This window comes from Uranotaenia lowii, chromosome 2, assembly GCF_029784155.1.
Source record: "Uranotaenia lowii strain MFRU-FL chromosome 2, ASM2978415v1, whole genome shotgun sequence".
In the NCBI taxonomy this organism is placed as follows: domain Eukaryota; kingdom Metazoa; phylum Arthropoda; class Insecta; order Diptera; family Culicidae; genus Uranotaenia; species Uranotaenia lowii.
This window is the reverse complement of record NC_073692.1, coordinates 323123736-323132593: the sequence shown is the minus strand read 5'-3', so window position 1 is coordinate 323132593 and position 8858 is coordinate 323123736.

Sequence of the window (8858 nt, the reverse complement as noted above, 5' to 3'; positions counted from 1 at the left end):
AAATTGTTTTTCCTTGAACACGTTTAAAACCATAAGGAAATAAAATTGTCATGACAAAATCCCTTTAATGCATGTTTTTTTTTAAATGAGAAAAACAATTATAGAGTAAATAAAACAATAATATTTTAACTCAAATAACAGAACTGAAAAGAGAATAAAAAAAATTGTTCGAATTTCCAAATCGAAAGAAATTACAGCAATTATCCAAAAACTACTTTCAAAAATATGAATTTGAATTTAGCAACTCTCACATATAATTAAAAATATTATAATAAAAATACCATGAGCTGATTCCGTTTAACCACAAAAATATTTTTTGTGGACACATAAAAATATTCACGTGTTTCTGAGATATTTGGATTTATATTGGTGTTGTTTTAGAACAATAATATGCATCAAAGGCTTATAATGGTCCAAAATATTATCATACAAAGTTAGCTTTTGGCAATTTGAACCATAATTTTAACAAAGACAAGAAGAAAAATTATAATTTTAAAATTCTGAGTTAAAATAATGCTTCAAGTTGGAGAACATTGTGCTGCAGTGACATTCAGGATCACACTAGCTTACCAAACAAATCCATTCTCATTCCAGATTCAGAGTCTAAGTACTCATCATATTATCATTAAATTTTTGTACCTCTTGACAAATGCTGAAAGCCAACTTTCATTTATCATTTAATCTTAAATTACGACAAATAATTGAAATTACAAGCTCTAGTCCCGTAATCAAACAAAAAATTGGCACAAGGAATAATAAAGAATTCAACAACGATTTCAAGCTCAAAATCGCTCTCAAAAGTAGAGATTAAAGATTTACAATTAAACTTTGCCTTAAAAATACAAAATTTAGACCCTCATATTTCATATCAGAATGCGTTATACATTTAAAGGAATGGAAATCAACCATGAAAATTGAAATTTGAAACTTCTTAAGAACGAATGAATTTTGTTCGGAACTTGACTTTCCTTCTAAATTGAATTAAATAAATAGGCCCCAAAAAACTGTATTATAAAGTTTAGACCATGTCTATGGATTACAGAAATAAATTTTTTGTTCAGTGATTGAATGCTTATATTATCTTTGCATAAGGCCGGAACAAATTTCAAATCCTTTTTTTCTGTCACTTGGAGTTGAAACATCACAAGGGAAATTAAACAATTATTCCAAATTATTAATAAATGGGAAATAATTGGCCAAAAGCTTGCATGTAACATACTTACAATCTACATTATACAAAATCGAAAAACCGAATTTTTTTGATTGAAAATTTGAAAAAAGTCTTGATAGAAAACATCGATATACATCTTCCTCTACCCTTTTAATTTCCCTCTTTTAACTGTTTAATTTTTGAAGAAATAATCAAATTTCGCAATTAAATGCTTCAAACATCATTTATTACCCCCCTTCGTGGTTTTCACAGAAATCGAAGGGGTGGGGAGGGGGGTCTGGTATGGAGGAAGACAATTTTTAGATTTGTTTCGCCCTTAGTTATTTATGAAAATACTCACATTCAAATTTAGTGAAGATTTTGGGTAGTTTTTTTTAGCAATTATGAATTTAAGCGCAAGGTTTCAATATATTTATTCCAGAATTTTAAATTTGATGAAAACTAACAAGTCAAACAGATATAACTCAATGAAAGTATATAAAGTTATAACATATTTGTGTAAAGGTAATTTTAATAATTAAAAAAAAAACATTTTATTTAGCCACAAATTTTTTTTCAATTGAAGACCCTTGACTAGTCTTATTAGTGAATTAATAAAGTAATTAATTCAACACCCCCTTGGAAATATGGACTTAATAAAATTTCCAAAATTTCTAGAAAAAAGGTGCCATTTTAGGTTAATTAAAAGCTCTGGATGAAATTTTTGAAGGTCTGTTGTATTCCGAATAGTTGTTTCCTAAACTTATCTACCTTTTTCCCGCTCTAAACCTCATACAATCCATATGAATGTTTCGAAGGCTTTCAAGGCTTTTTTCACTAGAGTAGTCCTAAAATAATTAAAAACATACACAAAGGGAAAAAGATCAATAACCAATAACAGAGACTTTGAAATAAAACCGTCAAGAAACGAAAAAAGTACACAAAAATAAAAAACATCAAATAAAGTTTTTTTTGTATAATTTTTGTAATGTTTGTCTATTTTGTCATTTTTGTATTTTTTGTTATTTTTTAATTGTTGTTTTTTTTGGAATTTATGTTATTTTTGTTATTTTTGTAATTTTTGTAATTTTTGCAATTTTTGTTAATTTTGTAATTTCTGTAATTTTTGTAATTTTTGCAATTTTTGTAATTTTTGTAATTTTTGCAATTTTTGTTAATTTTGTAATTTCTGTAATTTTTGTAATTTTTGTAATTTTTGTAATTTTTGTAATTTTTGTAATTTTTGTAATTTTTGTAATTTTTGTAATTTTTGTAATTTTTGTAATTTTTGTAATTTTTGTAATTTTTGTAATTTTTGTAATTTTTGTTATTTTTGTAATTTTTGTACTGTTTGTAATTTTTGTAATTTTTGTAATTTTTGTAATTTTTGTTATTTTTGTAATTTTTCTAAATTTTTGTCATTTTTTTCATTTTTGTAATTTTTGTAATTTTTGTAATTTTTGTAATTTTTGTAATTTTTGTAATTTTTGTAATTTTTGTAATTTTTGTAATTTTTGTAATTTTTGTAACTTTTGTAATTTTTGTAATTTTTGTTATTTTTGTAATTTTTGTAATTTTTGTAATTTTTGTAATTTTTGTAATTTTTGTAATTTTTGTAATTTTTGTAATTTTTGTAATTTTTGTAACTTTTGTAATTTTTGTAATTTTTGTAATTTTTGTAATTTTTGTAATTTTTGTAATTTTTGTAATTTTTGTAATTTTTGTAATTTTTGTAATTTTTGTAATTTTTGTAATTTTTGTAATTTTTGTAATTTTTGTAATTTTTGTAATTTTTGTAATTTTTGTAATTTTTGTAATTTTTGTAATTTTTGTAATTTTTGTAATTTTTGTAATTTTTGTAATTTTTGTAATTTTTGTAATTTTTGTAATTTTTGTAATTTTTGTAATTTTTGTAATTTTTGTAATTTTTGTAATTTTTGTAATTTTTGTAATTTTTGTAATTTTTGTAATTTTTGTTATTTTTGTAATTTTTGTAATTTTTGTAATTTTTGTAACTTTTGTAATTTTTGTCATTTTTGTAATTTTTGTCATTTTTGTCATTTTTGTCATTTTTGTAATTTTTGTAATTTTTGTTATTTTTGTAATTTTTGTAATTTTTGTAATTTTTGTAATTTTTGTAATTTTTGTCATTTTTGTAATTTTTGTAATTTTTGTCATTTTTGTAATTTTTGTAATTTTTGTAATTTTTGTAATTTTTGTAATTTTTGTAATTCTTGTAATTTTTGTAACTTTTGTAATTTTTGTAATTTTTGTAATTTTTGTCATTTTTGTCATTTTTGTCATTTTTGTCATTTTTGTCATTTTTGTCATTTTTGTCATTTTTGTCATTTTGGTCATTTTGGTCATTTTTGTCATTTTTGTCATTTTTGTCATTTTTGTCATTTTTGTCATTTTTGTCATTTTTGTCATTTTAGTCATTTTTGTCATTTTTGTCATTTTTGTCATTTTTGTCATTTTTGTCATTTTTGTCATTTTTGTCATTTTTGTCATTTTTGTCATTTTTGTCATTTTTGTCATTTTTGTCATTTTTGTCATTTTTGTCATTTTTGTCATTTTTGTCATTTTTGTCATTTTTGTCATTTTTGTCATTTTTGTCATTTTTGTCATTTTTGTCATTTTTGTCATTTTTGTCATTTTTGTCATTTTTGTCATTTTTGTCATTTTTGTCATTTTTGTCATTTTTGTCATTTTTGTCATTTTTGTCATTTTTGTCATTTTTGTCATTTTTGTCATTTTTGTCATTTTTGTCATTTTGACCAATTTCAAAGTTTCAATACTCTCTGTCATTTTTTTTTTTAAATTTTGTTCCTAGCTTGTTGTAATTTGTAATCAAAATTTATCTTAAAAAATTCAACCTTTATTATAAGGTTTTTCAAGATGTTTAAACATTATTCTAGTGGAAAATTAATGGACCACTATTATGCAATCTATACCTAGCTACATTTAGTAGATGGGCTCAAAAAACTGATTTGTGCAAAATTTCACTTCAGCCGAACTTGATTAAGGGGGCCTCAAAGGACTCAAGGTTTATTTAACCCTGAAAAATCAGTGTTAACTTTTTGTTTTTTTTCCGATTTTCTTAAGTCCTCCCTTGAGTGATTTTTGAGGGACAAAACCTGGGCTTTGGAGCACCTCTAAATCAAGTGCGTTTAAGCTGAAATTTTGCACAGGTCAGTTTTTTAGGTCAATCTACAAAACGTTTATGGTCTGTTTTCAAAATTCGATCATGAAATTTTTCCCATCCCACTCCAATTTATTTATTCTAAATTCTAAATGTCAAAATATAAATTCATGGTTCAGTGGCTTTCAAACTAGTTTATTATATTTAACTTATCGATTTAAGCATATATCAAAGTGTCAAAATGTAAGATTTTAAATTTGAATAAGTGAACTGTAATTCTATGATATAATTGTTTGAGAAATCAGAACAATTTTTTAATATTTTTATTTTCGAAATATGAACAAAAACCCAAATTTAAGTTTTCATAATCATCATACCACGTATATTTCAATGAGAAATAAACGTTTCCATAACAAAACATATATCTAAAAAAAAATTTTTTCTGTCACGCTTATAGTCCTCTTACAACTCTATCCGCATAATGAAAAATCCCCTTCCCATATGGGAAGAGGAAAACGCGAATCGGTAATATTTTTGTTTTGGTTTTTTCTTCGTTCCCCTCGCTTAACGAGATCGTGGACCGTCTTTTGTATGAATTAACTTCACCGAACACGCGGTCGGCGCACAAAATAAGAAAAGACGGCGTCATTCATTTCTTCCCCTACAAGCTGCATGCCGGTGAGGACGGGTTTGGTTTGGTTCCTTCCGCACTCGCCAAATTCAACTGGTGGTATTTTCTTCGAAGGAGTGAATCCGTGAATAACGAAGTTAAATGCTGTGTAGTTAAAGGAGGATTTTTTTATGTGATAAGGGATTTTTGAAAAAACTTAACATTCAATTGTAGTTCTTTGATTCGTCTTAAGAAGATACGTTGTTTATGGATGGAATTTTTCTATGTTAATGATTTTTGCGCGCCATCACTTCTTCTTTCCTTTAGTTGCTTTGTTGCTTATTATGCGCACATAATTTTATGCAATATCTTTCATTGTCTCTCTTTTCCGATGTTTTTATTTCCGATTTTCTCTCTTACTGAGCAAGAAGTCCTTCCATTCTGCTCTCAGAATGGTAAAACCGTCACAATTTCCTACCCAGCCGATTTATTGAAATGAATCACGGTTTTTTTTATTTAATTGAATTGTTCGATATTTTGAAAAATACACAGAATTCTGGGAATGAGAAATTAAAAAAAAATTCACATGTTCAAATTATTGTTATTATCGTTTATCAAGAAGAGACAGAAATACTTTATTTAACTTCCAAATTTTATTTTGAATAACATATACATATGAACGGTGTAATAAAAAATATAACTAACCTGACATCAAGAAAAACTTACAGGTATAAAAATCCATTTCTTGGACATTACAGGTGTTCCAATAATTGCGATTCATAAAAAAAAGAATTTTCATGCACGGCTGCATCTGTTGTGCTAATTTTAAACAACGTGATATGTTCCCATAACAGGGACATGAAATTTCCATCAGAAGGCATGAACAACTGCTTCAAAAGAACATAGGTGTAGCTTTTCCGGGCTAAGGGTGGATATTTTTTTTAAAGATTTTCATTTTCTTTGATATTTTTTTACAAAATTATCTTCCAAATTGAAATAACATTTCCCCATTTTTAAATTTTATAAAGTTTCCCGAAGTTCTTTCAATTAAAAAGCACCAACGACGATATAGGGAAAAAAGATTTATCTACATATTTTTATCGAAAAGAATGATATCATTTTAGAAAAAAGAAAGTATGATATGGTTAGAAAAGTTGGACAATTTTTTAAAGAAGTAAAAAAGAATATCCAAAAGACTCAAGAAAAATCTTTAAGTCATTTCATAATGAAAAATAGCATCCCTTTCTTGAAGTAAGTATATGAGATGTTTTGTTTCTCAAGGTTTCAGCATTCATAGAGTTCGTGGACTTCAACACCTTTTTTTTTTAACAAATTGAGTATCCTGAATTGGTGAAATCTCTAATAGCTGAAAGCATTTGTACAGTAGTGAAGACCAGAATGATTATCCATTTTTTCAATCGATGGATATTAAAAGTTTCAAAACTTCTGAATCAAAGCAATCGAAAAATTTCCATTTATTCAAGCACGGTATAAGCAAAATTCAGATACCGGTATTTCGATAGCAACTTACTACCTTCTTCAGTAAGCGTTTTCGATTGATTCAATCGATCTTTTCTTTTACCGTGCTTTAATTAAAGGTAATTTTTTGATTGCTTAGATTCAGTAGAATTATTCAACCAATTAGGCTCGCAACACATATTAGAGTTTTAAAACCTACTCTCTGGACATTTTTCATGTTTTTACAGGTTTTCAATCTTTTCTTAGCTGCAGAATTTTACTCCTGCTTTTCTTATATATGTTTTTGCCAATTTTAGTAGAACCCTTACAGTAAGGTTGCCAGAATTTTTTGCGTACGTTTCTGGACCGAACAAATCCGGGATATTTTATAATAAACCTGGCAAAATCCTGGCAATTTATTTTAAAATTTTCAACCTAAAAATTGGGCCATATCCTTTCAAATTTGATCAAAACCCCGAAATTTTAAACAAAAATCAAAAAGAAAAAACTACCTTCTTTTTTTCACAAACATACTTCAGCACATTTCAAAATGTTTTTTAGGCTTCCGAGAAACCGATCATGTTTTTTTTTTGAATAAAATCGCTCAAATAAGGCCGTTTTTGGAATCGAAATATCATTAATACATAATAGTATTTTTTTTAAACAGTTTTTCGTTGAATTCGCGAGAAACCGGGCTGGACTGAACTTTTCCAAAATTTTGTATAAAATACTCGGGCAAGTCCGAATTAAACCGGGCAAACTATAGTACATTTTTGAAAACGATTGTGTTTAAAATTTTATTAAAACAACATTTTTCTGTCCCTTTGGGCTGGTTAAGTATTTTATAATGCGAAAAAAATATATACTGGGTGTTCAATAAGTTCGTATACACTTTTTAAACAAATGGTGTGGTAGTAGCATAAATGTACATCTAACGTTTTTGTTAGAGTTATTTTGTGCAATCATCAGCCAAACTATTCCTGGTGTCGAAGAATTAATTTTCATTTTTTTTTCTTTTTTTTTCAGCCGTTTCACACCAAAAGTACTGGTACAGAAGAAAAATCCAATTTATTGACCAAAATAAATAGTTTACAGGTCACCAAATATATCTACATTGGTCCAATTCTCATAATCATTGATGTTGTCGAGAATAAACAAGTACAGAATTCCAAAACTTGTCTCATAGAAAATCTATTTTTTCGTATTATGTGTGAAATGTCGAAAAAGTAGATTCGTGCTAGCTGATTTTCATCGAAAAGCCTATCAACATGATGGAGGATAGAACTATTCCACATCATAAATAGCCGAAGCCATTAAATATGTGCTTGTGTAACTTTGGATTAAGTTAACATTGGAAATTAATGGATTTTTTTTTGCTGTTTATTTTTATAGGCCACTTTACACAGAATAATACAGGTTTTTCGAAATATTGGCTCACAATGAAAAGTGCCTTGCCATTCAAATATAACTCTCTTGGATTGGGGAGTTACCGTCAACTGGGGCAACATGCAACACTTTTCAAATTTAATGGCTTCTAAAATCTTAATGCTTACAGATAATCATACCTCTTGTACATCAAAAGTTTTAAGGTTGATGGGACACCAAACTGACGTAGTCAGAAAAATTATTGGTTCTACAAGTTATTTTTAAATTTTCAAGTAGGATGGATGAAATTGAATTGTTAACAAACGCATAATGCAAAACAATCACATCCCAGCATATGGAAATGCGATTTATGAGATTTAGTACAGGTTTGCATTTTGTTGCATTTTGCCCCAGACAGCTAACTGAACTATAAAATTATTAGTTTAAAAAAATTTGGTGTTCGTCCGAAAAATATTTATACACCAACAGTGTTGGTATAGGATAATGAAAGCAATATAAAGTTTGTAGGTGATATCATTAAGCCAAACCGTCATACTAGGTAAAGTTTTTTACGGCATTGAAAAATGTAAAAATTTGTACATTTATTGCTCGATTTTTAAAATTTTTTATGACAATCAAAATCTTTAAAAAGCTCTTTCACGATGTTAAAAACCATGTCATCATCAATTTGTTATCATTCAATGATAACTTTATTACAGTATATTGAAATAAAAATTGAATGAGTGTTGTGGTATACAAATTTTGCAACTAACCCTGCTTTTGCATGTTACCCCAATTGACGGTATATCTTACATGTTGTCGAGATTAAACAAATTCAGGAAACCTATTTTGACTCCATATAAAAATCGTCAGCATTCTTATGTGGAACGAAATTACAACAATAGAAGAGCGTGCCGTGTACGATGTACTTGACAAACCCCTGGAGCTCATATAATTGGTTTAAGGTAAAAAATTTCCAAAACAAAAGGTGTGATTGGCAATTATTTAATTACCTTTCCATTTGAGTAAAAAAAATTATTCTTTTCTGTTGATTTTAAATTATCGTTATTTTAATTTAGATTCCAACTTATCGAACACCCTATATATAATTACTTTTTACATGTTTACAGTTT